At 39.6% G+C, this 13748-nt stretch overlaps 1 pseudogene; it reads left to right on the top strand.

The window, feature by feature from the left end:
- Positions 1–852: 852 nt before the first annotated feature.
- Positions 853–1444, top strand: LOC112397708 (ferritin light chain pseudogene; annotated as a pseudogene).
- Positions 1445–13748: the final 12304 nt, after the last annotated feature.

Below are 13748 nucleotides of genomic sequence, written 5' to 3' on the forward strand. Positions count from 1 at the left end.
TCCTTTTAAAGTGTAAGGGTTACCCACCAGAGCCAGGAACTGGGTGATGGGGGGACATTTTCTCCACAAGGCAAAGCTGTGGCTCTTAAGGCACTGTGCAACAGTGGGGAAATGTCAAAGTTATTAATTTTTATAAAATATGTTAATGGGATTCCCATTACTTCCTTTCTCGTTATTCGGTGTTGCCTTTCTGTTTCTCTGACGCTTAACTCTGAGGATGTGACACTAAAAATATCAGGGCCTGCAGGCTCCCTGACCCTTAGATCCTTTTCTTCCAACAGCTGGGACATTTGACCCTTGCCAGCAGGCTCTGCTTCAGAGCAAGGGCAAATCATTCCTCCCAACACACATTTTTTTAATACTTAAAAAAGGTCATATCCATGAAAGTGTGTAGGACACAGTAAGCCTTTTTTAACACCCTTCTTCTCCTCTTTGAAACTTCTCAAATTCTCTAAATATGGAAGAGATGTATAAAGTTTACCACTTGGGAATTAGAGAAAAACTTTAAACCTCCAAGGGCACATCTACAAAATAAGTCTCAGAAAATGCCCAATTAGCTATTCAGAGCTAGTCCAAAGTAAGCAGATATGAGCCTATAGTAGGCATTTCTAATTGGTTACAGCACTCATTTTTTTTTATCTGTACTATTCCCTTTAAGATAAGGGGTAGCCCAGAAACACTGTCATCTGAACATTCTGGGATCCATTACCAATGATCTGGAGTTAGCACATGAAATGAAAGCTATTTTCCATCCTGAACAGACCCAGGGTCGCCCTTTCCTCCAGCCTCCGACCACCCTCCAACCTTCCGAGTCAGCCACTCAGCTATCCTCGGTCACCGGGACCAGCCAACACCATTTTCTGAGCTGAACTCCTTATTACCGATCAACCATGAGCTCCCAGATTCGTCAGAATTATTCCACCGAGGTGGAGGCTGCCGTCAACCGCCTGGTCAGCATGCATCTGCGGGCCTCCTACACCTACCTCTCTCTGGGCTTCTATTTCGACCGCGACGATGTGGCTCTGGAGGGCGTGGGCCACTTTTTCCGCGAATTGGCCGAAGAGAAGCAGGAGAGCGCCCAGCGTCTCTTGAAAATTCAAAACCAAGCGGCGACCGCGCCCTCTTCCAGGACGTGCAGAAGCCATCTCAAGATGAGTGGGGTAAAACCCAGGACGCTATGGAAGCCGCCATTAACATGGAGAAGAACCTGAATCAGGCCCTTCTGGATCTGCATGCCCTGGGTTGTGCCCGCGCCGACCCCCACCTCTGCGACTTCCTGGAGAGCCACTTCCTAGATGGGGAGGTGAAACTCATCAAGAAGATGGGCGACCACCTGACCAACCTCCGCAGGCTGGCTGGTCCGCAGGCTGGGCTGGGCGAGTATCTCTTTGAAAGGCTCACCCTCGAGCACGAACAGGAGTCTCTGAAGTCCAGCGGCCTCTGAGGAGCCCCTCTGGCGTCAGAGCTTCTGCCTGAAGCCCCGCTCTGCAGCCACTAGGCAGCTTTTTAACCATCCTGGGGCCCTCTCCCAAGACGTGGACCAAATGGAAACAATAAAGCTTTTGGCAGCAAAAAAAAAAAAAAAAAAAGATAGATATTCAAATGAACCCTAATGTATAGCAATTCTTCATTGATCCTGTTTGATGATTTTTATCTGGATAGGTTAGTCTTTAACAGGTTTAAGTGAGTCAAATGTGCCGAGACTCAAAAAAGGTGAGGTCAGAAAATGTAGGACCTTGGACCACATTCCCCATAGAGGCAGTACCTTGGAAAGAATTATTAAACCACGTTAAAGCAGCACAGAGCCAGTCCACACAAACACTTGTTAAAGGGGAGAAATGTTTTGTAAACCAGAATGAGGAACCAGAGAGCTTGGAGTGCAAGCAGGGCATCAGATCAGAATCACCAGGGATGGGCAAAATGTGGGCCAGGACGAGGAGGTCACATGCCGAGAAGTGGCACTCCTGCCAGCATATCTTCTATGCGTGTTCCTACTTGTGGAGCTTAGGCTGCCCCTTCACATCCCAGGTTGCTGCTGCAAAAATATTTTGAATTAATTAACCCTAAATATTTCCTCTGTTAATCTCTTCACGCATCTGATCCCAGAACATTTGTTAAAGAATCTGGAGACTTATTTTTTTTAGAATTTATTTTATTCAAGTACAGGTGATTTACAGTGTTGCGTTTATTTCTGCAGTACGGCAAAGTGATTCAGTTACATATATATATATATATATATATATATATATATACACTCTTTTTCATATTCTTTTCCATTATGGTTCATCACATGATATTGAATATAGTTCCCTGTGTTATACAGTAAGACCTTGCTGTTTATCCATTCTATGTATAATAGTTTGCATCTGCTAATCCCAAACTCCCAATCCATCCCTCCCCCACCCCCTCCCCCTTGGCAACCACAAGTCTGTTCTCTATGTCTGTGAGTCTGTTTCATAGGTAAGTTCATTTGTGTCATATTTTAGATTCCACGTGTAAGAGATATCATATGGTATTTGTCTTTCTCTGTCTGACTTACATCACTTAGTATGATAATCTCTAGGTCCATCCATGTTGCTGCAAATGGTATTATTTCATTCTTTTTTAAGACTAAGTGGCATTTCCATTGTGTGTGTGTGTGTGTGTGTGTGTGTGTGTGTGTATATACCACATCTTCTTTATCCATTCATCTGTCAATGGACATTTAGGTTGCTTCCATGTCTTGGCTATTGTGAATATGGAGACCTATATTTAAACTCTTATTCTTTCACTTATTTATGGACAACGTAACCTTGTGTGAGTTGTCCAAATTTATGAACGCTGATACCATGTTTATACAGAAGTAGTCAGACAAGTTGGTCTCTAAGATCATTTGCCTTTGAAGTTCTATGATTCTGAGGTAGAAAGAAGGGTCAGGGTGGGAACTTGACTCTGGATGCCAGAAAAAAAATAATAAAGCAATGTTAGAAATTAATTTGCTATTTAGTAGTATTTTGTTTATCACACATGATTTTTATGTTTGCTATTTTGATGCTAAAGATGATATTCATTATTAACATCTCCTTTTTGATCATTCCATAAAACCACTATAAAATCAACCTAATTTGATAGTTAATAGAAATCCAGTTCTCTGCATTTACTATTTCATGCCTTACACGTTAAATTATGTATAGACATAAAATAGATAAAAATGATGGCTCTTTTCTTTGCCAGCTCCTATGCTAAGTATTTATATTTATTACCTTCTTAAAATCTTCTTAACAAATCTTTTGAGTACTTTAATCCCTTGTGGGTGAGGCAAAAAAAATGTAAGGGAATTAAGTAATTTGCTCAAGGTTACACAGCGAATAAATGTTAGAGCTGGATTTTGAACCTAGGCAGCCTGACACCGGAGTCCTGGTAACGCTGGAGACATGTGAGTAGTAGAATGTGCTTTAAGAGAAAAAAAGCCCATTAAGATATCTTGTAATAAGCAATATATAATTTAAACATATCATATTTATACATAGCACTTTCCACAGAATATCCGGTAACAAAAATAACTGAGCTCAGAGGGTCTCTGGAAAGGAATATCACGGTTAGCAGTCTGCTGAGTGGCCCTGTGATGCCTTCAGCAGTGTGGCAAACACAAAAAGAGCATGGCAGCTTGAAGGTCGTATACTCTGCCTTTCGAACGCCCAGGTCACTCCAGGATGTGGCCCAGGGACTGGTCCACCAGAGCTGTGCAGGGCAGATCTGATACTCCCTCACGAATCATAGCAATCATCTCATGGGACTATGATTAGGAGGATGAATTTGTGCAGGCACAGGTAGAGGCAAGTGCACACTAGTGTGGAAAGAAAGAGGGGGGAGGGGGAGAGGGAGACAGAAAGGGAAAATGGGGTGGGGGGGAGACAGAGAGAGAAAAGAAAGAGAGTGAGACCTTTTGAGTCTTTGAGAATTGTCTACATTTTCAGTCTTTACACCCTAAACTCCCATTCTCTCTCCAACCCCATCCAATATGACTTTCATTTTCCACCACTCCAGTGGAACTTGACTTCTTGTCAAGGTCAACAATGACCCAGATCCTTGATACTCAAAGTGTGGTAAAGGACCAGTAGCTTCACCTTGGTGAAGCCCTAAAATCTCTCTGAATCTCAGCAGCTTCATCTGTAAAGTGCGGCGCACACCTCATGGTAATATCAGGAGGGTTATAGTAATGCACATGAGGTACCTGACAGACAGGACATGCCCAACTTATCCTGGTGCTCCTTCCTTCCAGGTATGCCAGCAAGAATCCAGGCTCACTAAAAGCAGAGAAATTGATATGTGATTACTTATGCTAACAATATACTCACAAAATCTCAGAGACGGAAAAAGGATTACAAGACTTCTGGTCCAACCAGGGCTACATAGAATGCCTGAAAATGGGCTTTCCTTTCCAAAAATCTCTTTTAAATAATCCAATTTTCGTATAAAGTATGGTATATCTGCTCTGTTGTAAGTCATAGAAGAAAGTGCAAAGCCTTGGAAAAACTCTGAGGTTGATGCAAACAGATCCCCATCTGCAGGGATGATGGTGAGCACTTGGGGCTCTGTGCTTCCTCAACACTTAGCGCAGCAGGGTGCCTTAGTGGAGGTGCCAGCATTGTCTCGCCAGAGGAGAAATGATTACCTACAAGAAAAGACAGTCAGTTTTCCAATCCTCCCAAGTCATCCAAGGTCTTGTGACTCAATGGTGAGTCAGTGAGCAGACTTCATTAGTCAGCCCTGATGACTAGTGTTCCTATGACCTTCCAGAAGAAGGCATACAGCTGCGTGGGCAGACAGTGATAGGAGGGGTTAGGAGATTGATATTTCCATCTCTGTTCTGCTAAATATCACCACTTTGGCCCTGGATAAGTCACTGAAGCTTTTAAGGCTTTAGCTTTCACATTTGTAAAATGAGAGTGTTGCCTTGATAGGATCTACCAAAGTTCTTCCCATGTCTAAATTTGCACATTTGTGGATATTCATATATTTTCTTTCTTATCTGGTCTTCATTCTCAGCAGAAGGAAAGCTCTATGAAGGAGGACTGAGAGTTAAGTCTGCTAATGAAAACTATAGTTAGCCCTTTGTATTCGCAGATTAATTAAATTCCATAAATGTTTTTTCGTGAAACAATCAGTGCTCCCTATGCACCTGCTTGGTATCAGGAAATTACATATATGATCCCCACCGCACCACAAGAAAAACACAATCCAAGCAATTCCAATGTAATGTGATGAGTGCTACCAAGGCTTTTGCAGTAGGTGCTGTGGAAACAGATAGACAAAGTTCCTAACTCAGTTTTGAGTGAACAGGGAAGGACTTCCTAGAGGAACTGACATCTAAGATGAGACACAGGAAGAGAGTAGGCCTTATCTAGGTAAAGAGGAGTCAATTATTTCCTTTTTGTTTTCTTGTTTTGTTTTGTTTTTGCAGTATATGCAAAAGCCTGGTAGCAGGGGAAGGCACAATGCCCTTGGCAAATGCAAATAGCTCAGTAAGATGAAGGGGTGATAGATGAGACTGGAGATGAGAATTATCTTTGACACCATTTTAAGGAATTTGGATTTTAACTGGAGACCATGGGGATTTTAACTGTATCAGGATACAGTTCTAACATCAGATATATAATGCAGGCTGCAGAGTGGAGAGATTGGTGGGGAGAGAGGGCAGTCTCTGGATGTAACCAGAGACTGGATGTAAAGAAAGTAACCTGGATGAAATGATAGTCTAGAAGAAGGGAGTGGCAGTGGGGATAGCAGGAGGAGGATTGAAGAAAAGTTTATGATGAAGAATTGAAAAGACTTAGTATTGCCTAGACAGAGTGAGTGGAGGTAGGAGAGAGACTAGTGAAAGAGGGTACAGGAGTTTCAAGCATTAGTAATAAGCAAATGGCAGTGCCATGTGTTCAGTTTTGTTGAAAATCAATAATGAATTCAGTTTTGGATGCATTATGCTTTGTTGAAATGGAAGATTGCCTAACATAGAAGCCAAAACATAGTATACACACATTCATTCAGAAATATTTATTGAGTACCTTCTATATGTTAAACACCATGCTGGGATCTGGAAGTATAAAGATGAATAGATTTCAGGAGTCCTGGCCTCAAGGATCTGAGTTTAATGAGAGGAGATATCAGATACGTAAAAAAATAACTACAGTATGGTCAAGGTGATAAATGTTATAGAAGACAAATGTATTCATGGTAAAAAGTGTGCTGAATGAAGGTGCTCTGGCAATGAGTTATGTAGAGGAGAAGCATGTAGCTGAAGGTTCCATTAATGAGAATGGCTTGTGATATAGAGAACTTCAACTGGGTTTTTAAAGAAGGGTCAATTTTAAACAAGGAGCAAGAAAGTCTGTTAGGCAGGAAGAATGATTCAAGCAAAAGCAAAAGAGTAGAACAGTGTTTGGTATGTTTGAGGGACAGTATGTAGCACAGTTATCCTAGTCCTTAGGGATCTTAAGTGGAATCATAAGTGCCTGGAGAGACAGAGACTTCTGGTCTTTGCCTACAATTTTACACCTGCAGCCTGGACATCTAGCCTGAGCTCCAGACTTGTAAATTGACTGCTTATTTGGCACCTCTCTTTGTATGGCTAATGGACAAAGACAATATGCCCAAAACTAAACTCCTGACCCTCCCCCTTTAAAATCTGATCTTCCTAGTTCCCCAAATTAGAAAAATGGTAATGTCATATTAATAAATGTTCAGGCCCCAAATCCTTGCCTCCTCTCTTTTTCTCCCAAACAACATGAAATCCATCAGCAAAACCTATTATCTCAGAGTGATGCCAGCAACAAAAATGGTGGAATAAAGGCCTCTGAAAACACTCCCTTCCACGAAAGCAATGAGAAAACGGGCAAAAATTGTCAGAGTCAACTTTTTTAGAACTTTAAACATTAATCAAGTCTTGTAGCACCTAATAACAGACTGAAAATACATAAAGTAAAACTGACAGACTTGAAGGGAGATTTGACAATTCAACGATAATAATTTGAGATATCAATATCCTATTTCCAACAATGGATAGAACAAACGGATCGAAAATTAACAAAGAAATAGAAGAACAACACTAGAGAACACTACAGAATAACACTATTAACCAACTAGACCTGACAGACATCTATAGAATACTCTACCCAACAGCAGCAGAATATACATCCTTCTCAAGTACACATGGAACCTTTTCCAGAATATAGATACATATGCTCCAACACCTAATATATATTAGATCATAAAACAAGTCTCAATCAACATAAAACGACTGAAATCATACAAAGTATGTTCTCTATCCACAAGGAAGTACAATTAGAAATCAGTAACAGAAGGAAATTTGGGAAATTCAAAAATATGCATAATTAAACAAAATATCCCTAAGTAATCAATGAGTCAAAGGACAAATCACAGTGGAAATGAGAAAACATTTTTAGATGATGAAAATGAAAATAAAACATACCAAAACTTGTGAATGCAGTTAAAGTAGAGTTTAGATGGAAATTTATGGCTGTGAACGCCTATGATAAAAAATAAGATCTCAGATCAATAACCTATGCTTCACCTTAAGATACTAGAAAAAGAAGAGCAAACTGAACTCAAAGCAAACAGAAGAAAAGAAATAATAAAGATTTTAGAGATGAAATAAATGAAATAGAGAGTAGAAAGCAACAGAAAAAGTCCATAAACTATAAGTTTCTTCTCTGAAAAGATCAACAAAATTGACAAACTTTTAGCTAGCCTGACAAAGAAAAAATGAGAAAAGATTCAAATTACTAAAACCAAGAATGAAAGTGGAATTACCACAGATCTTACAGAAACAAAAAGAGTTGTAAGGGACTTCTATGAATAACTATAAATCAACAAATTAGATAACTTAAAGGAAAAGGATAAATTCCTAGAAATACAAAAACAAAAAATACAAAACATATTCAATGGGAAAAGAGAGCCTCTTCAATAAATGGCATTAGGAAAGATGGACAGCTACACGCAATAGAATCAAACTGTACTACTCTCTCACACCATATACAGAAATTAACTAAAAATGGAGTAAAGGCTTAAACGTAAAACCTGAAACCATAAAGTTTCTAGAACAAAACGTAGGCAGTACATTCTTTGACATTGGTCTCAGTAATGTTTTTTTTGGAGATGTCTCCTCAGGCAAGGGAAACAAAAGCAAAAATGTAACAACATCAAACTAAAATGCTTTTGCACAGCAAGGAAAACTTTGACATCAGTCTTAGTGATGTTTTTTTGGCTCCGTCTCCTAAAGCAAAAGAAATAAAAGCAAAAAATAAACAAATGGGGCCTAATTAAACTTAAAAGCTTTGGCACAGCAAAAGAAACCACTGACAAAATAAAAAGACAACTTACTGAATGAGAGAAGATATTTGCAAATGATATGATCGATAAGAGGTTAATATCAAATATATATATAAACAGCTCATGCAACTCAACAGGAAAAAAACAACAACGTGATTAAAAATGGGAAGAACTGGAGAGACATTTTTCCAAAGAGGAAATGCAGATGGCCAACAGGCACATGAAAAGATGCTCAATATCGCTAATCATCAGGGAAATGCAAATCAAAACCACAATGAGATATCACCTCACACCTGTCAGAATGGCTATCATCAAAAAGAATGCAAATAACAAATGTTGGCAAGGATGTGGAGAGAAAGGAAACTTCATGAACTGTTGGTGGGAGTGTAAATTTGTGCAGCCACTATGAAAAACAGTATGGAGATCCTCAAGAATTTAAAAAGAGAACTACCATAATGGTCCAGAAATTCCACTCCTGGATATTTGTCTAAAGAAAATGAAAACACTAATCAGAAAAGGGATATACACTCCTATAGTCACTGCATCATTATTTACAATAGCTAAGATATGGAAGCAACCTAAGTGCTCATCAATAGATGAATGGATAAAGAAGATATGGTATATATATATATATATATATTTTACCAATATATATATACTCACATATACACACAGTGCAATATTACTCAGCCATAAAAAAGAATGAAATCTTGCCATCTGTAACGATGTAGATGGACCTAGAGGTTATTATGCTAAATGTAATCATTCAGACAAGAGAAAGACAAATATTGTATGATTTCACCCATATGTAGAATCTAAAAAACAAAACAAATGAACAACTATAACATACCAGAAACAGAGTTATAGATACAGAGAACAAACTGTTTGTTGCCAGAGGGGACGAGGGTGGAGGGTAGAAGAGAAATAGGTGAAGGAGATTAGGGGTACAAATTTCCAGTTGCAAAATAAATGTCACGAGTATGAAATGTACAGTGTGGGGAATATAATTAACAGCTATGTAATATCTTTGTATGGTGACATATTGTAACTAGACTTATTGTGGTGACCATTTTGAAATATATAAAAATACAGAATCACTATATTGTGTGACAGGAATTAACTGTGTTGCAGGTCAGCTATACTTCAAAAACAAACAAAAAGATAAAAAGAACAACGGAAACTGTATGTCATGCATCTACTTACACCCAACTTCTCCTTTGCATCAAAGAGAATTGAAAAGCCACATCTATTAAACTAAATGCCACTATGTGTGCACAAGACCCTGGTCCCTTCTGCCCTTTTCAAGGGCTTCACTCCAGTTCTCTTTCATTATTAGTCTCTCTCTTTCTGTGGGGTCATTTCAATCACCAAGAAAATATACTCTAGGGAAACACCTCCCTTTGAAGCCCTATCTCACAATGACTAACAGCCCATCTATTTTCTCATCTGCATAACTTAACCTTCTCAAACAATCGTCAGCACATACTATTCCATATCATCATTTTGCTTCATTCTTCAGCCCATTTTAGTCTGGTTTCTGTCCCGTCACTCCACCGACACTGCCTTTCCTCCACATTCTTACCACTCTAGGGCCTGCAAGCTCCACCCCCAAACAGCACCTGCACTTCTTTACCCAAGGCTCCTTTCTTGCCACCGTAGTCCAAATCACCTCTACACAGAAAACCAGAAATGCCAGCAAATAATGCTCTCTCCTCAACGCTGGAGCAGGACTCAGCCAATGACTGACGGGGTTTGACATTAAATAGTTCCCTCCTGTGGAGTGACCCTCTGAGGAGTGTGTTTCTGGACTTCTGGACTTTCCCCTGGCGTATTAATCGTCAGCGGCCCACACCAGCAGCTGGTTCTCCTTCCTCCCTTGTCTCACTTCCCCACTTCCCTACCTTCACCTCGTAAACTACTTCCGCTTGAATTTTTGTTTCTGGATTAGCTTCTGAAGAAATGTAAACGAAGATGACTTCCCTTATGCCAACTCTAACACACGCTTCCCTGTCTCACCTCATTGACCAATTATCAGTATGTGACCCTGCAAATCACCCCCTCTTTCTTGAAAACTCTCTTTTCTCTGGATTTTTAGGACACCACACCCTCTGGTTTCCCTCCGCCTCACAGGCTGATCCGTCTCCACCCTACCTTTCATATTGGAGTATCTTAGGCTCTGATCTCACATCTCTGGTCCTAACTTTCTACCATTTTTTCCTCTTTTCTGTGTGACTCCCGTCTTTCCAAATCCAGCCGTTCTCTCTTCTGAATTCCGGATTCACTCCAGACATTAATTAAAAGATGAATCTTAAGTCTGCATTGAGTTTATTTTCTTAGAGTTTTGTGGTACACCAGGCACTATGTAAGCTCTTTCTAAACATGTTGTCTCATTTAATTCTTACATCAATGCTCCAAATAATTACATTTGTAAAGGCAAGAAAAGGAAGGCTCAAGAGCTAGGAGTTTTCCTGGGTTCATAGAGCAGGTGAGGGGCAGCAACAGTCTGTGAACCGAATCTTTCTGACTGCAGGTTACAAGCTTCACTGCCATGCCATTCTGCTTCTGTTATCCTCACCTCCTTTGTGCAATGGGCACAGAGGTTTTCTAGAATAATCCACGGCCAGAGCTGGAAGAGAATTTAATCATCATCTAATCCCGCTCCTTCATTTTACAGTTGCCTCAAAGAGGTAAAACATTTTCCCAAGATTTATTTAGATATCTCGTTATATTTATGACAGATGGTTATTTCCCGACTTTATATTTTGAGCTATAAATGGTGCTAAGGTTCATTCATCTTTCCTTTTCTCTGAGTTGCATCTCTAGCCTTGGAGGCTCTCTCCACTCAAATGCAGATGGCACACACTTTCTAACTCTCCTGATCCTGCTGGGCCTCTGGAGAGAGCACTGAGGGTCACTGTGTTACTTCCTTTGAATATTTTCTCAGATGGAGATGATGTTCCAGTTGTACAGACCAGTGACTGGCATTTTAACCACAGGAACATTGTGAATATCTCCCTGTTAAATATCTACCCATCCCATTAAGGCTATTTATTGTGCTGTATCCAGAGCAACTAAACCCAAGACTGTCTGTGCCAAAGACTCGAATAAAAACTTTAAAAAAAATTGCAGCCATCCAGATGTTCTTTGGCAATGACGAACACCCAGACATTTGGAGACATCTGGATGACTGACTGGCTTTTTCAGTTTTCATCTGGAAGAGAAGATTATGCAGACACAGTGTGATTACAAGCTGGTTAATAATAAACAAATCTTTGACAATGTCCACAGGATTCCAAACATCTGGGTGCAAAACTGAAAATTCCAGCTAACTATCCAAATGTTTGGCATCATTTAAAAGAAACATTGGACAGCAGAAGTTGAGCAAAAGATCCAAAAAGGAGACAAGTTCCCAAAGCAAGCTTTGCCTACATTTTTTAAAAAAAGTTTATATTCAATTTAAAGGGGAAACTGAGTCAAGAATAGTAAATTTCTCATTAGAGCCCACATTCTAGATCTCTCTGCTGTACACTGGGGTTTCTAAATCTAGTGAGGTGACAGACCTTCCAGAATTGTATAGTCAGGGTCTGATCTACTCACATAGCATAGGAACTCTTAGACATCAGAGCAGAACATCAAAGTCTTGTTTTTGTGTGATTTCTCAGTCCACCTAAAAAGACAAATAAATACATCGGGGTCTTAAGAGTTTGCCAACAAAGAAAGGGAAGGTGAGGCTTACCTCACTACCAGGGGTGGGGAAGGAAAAAGTGCCTTGGGTATGAGAACGCTGGAAGACAAACAAGTTCAGGCTGCTGGTTCAAGGGCATTAAAGAATATGCTGAGTGAGACAGGGAGGCAAGGGTGTATCCCTGCAAAAGTGGATTTAGTTATATTCTTTAACTGATGAAGGAAAGAAACATTGTACTCACGGGTGAATAAAAGAAGCATTTGTGTTGGGGCTGAAAGAGCTGTTGTCTTTAGAGGAAAATCTTTCTGTTTGTGGCAGAAATGGTTCTTAGAGTGATGGAGGCAGTTGCAGTAGTATCAGCAACAAAAATGTGCCCTCGTGGTGACAATAGCATCAGACAAGGTCTATGTGGCTGTAAAGACTAGTAGCAGAGATGGAAGTTTGGTACCTATTGGTGAAGAGGTCAGAGGGCTGTAGCATCTATAGGATCTTGAACCAGAATAAGCGTGAGCTGGGAATCTAACTTTGCTCTGATTGTAACCTGAGCTCATGATTTGATTTTTGTTTTTTTGTTTTTTTGCTGCTATATTCTAGGAAGATAAGGATTTTGAGCCAAAGTAAATTTGAGGCATCTTGACATTGTTTTTCATCTGGGCCATGTTAAGAAAAATGTAATACATTTTGTACCTCTAAGCTGTTGTACTTGTGATGTTTACTTTCTGGCCATTTTCCTTGACATTATCTGGGAACAAACGCTCTGCTAGATCATGAGGCAGAGAGTGCAATTTGCAGACCAAAAAAGGAGAAAGACATTGGACTGAGAAAGAACATTAGTACAAAAACGTGGAAAACCACAAAGATAATCAGTAATTTCACAGGCAACCCAGAGCTGAGCTTTACTTGCCAAATAGCCTTTGAGGCCTTTGCAAATTGGAAAACCATTGTCCGAAACCAAGATGCTTTTCTCAGAAAATATGTTTCTTGATTAGTTACCAAAAGAAGGAAAAAAAAAACCATCCCAAAGGCCGCTTTAGATTGTGTAAACAGCGAAGGTCTGTATACATTCACCAGGACCTTTATTCCATTGTGCTAACAGTATTTAAAACCAGATGCTGACTCTCCCTGACTCTTTGCTTGAAGAATTACTGTCAACATGCATTGTTTCTGAGAGAAATTTAAGGCAAGGCAGTCTCCAAGTTCTCTAATTAAAACAAGTTAAAAAAAAAAGCTATATAAAATTCTCTGAATTTAACACTTTTATTACAGATACACTCCTTAGGTTACAGAGGAATAACTTAAAAGTAATTGAAAAACACAGCAAAAATGTGTCTTCTAAGTAAGTCCCACTACTGTGTGACCTCAGGCAAATTGCTTCAGTATATGAGCCTCACGTTTCTCATCTATAAAGTGAATGGTTTGGAATTCCATGATCCATAAGGTCCTACCCAGCTGTATGAGTCTTTAAAATTATTTTCTGTTGGGTGGGAAGGAGAAGTATATGGGAGCTCTCTGTACTTTCTGCTCAACTTAAAAAAAAAATTTTTATTGAAGTATAGTTGCTATACAATATTACATGTTACAAGTGTACAATATAGTGACACAATTTTTAAAGGTTATACTCCGTTTGTAGTTATCATAAAATATTGGCTATATTCCCCATGTTCTACAATATATCCTTGTAGCTTATCCTATACCCAATAGTTTGTACCTCTTACTCCCCAACTGGTAATCACTA

Source organism: Neophocaena asiaeorientalis, unplaced genomic scaffold (genome assembly GCF_003031525.2).
Source record: "Neophocaena asiaeorientalis asiaeorientalis breed wild unplaced genomic scaffold, Neophocaena_asiaeorientalis_V1.1 scaffold283, whole genome shotgun sequence".
NCBI lineage: Eukaryota > Metazoa > Chordata > Mammalia > Artiodactyla > Phocoenidae > Neophocaena > Neophocaena asiaeorientalis.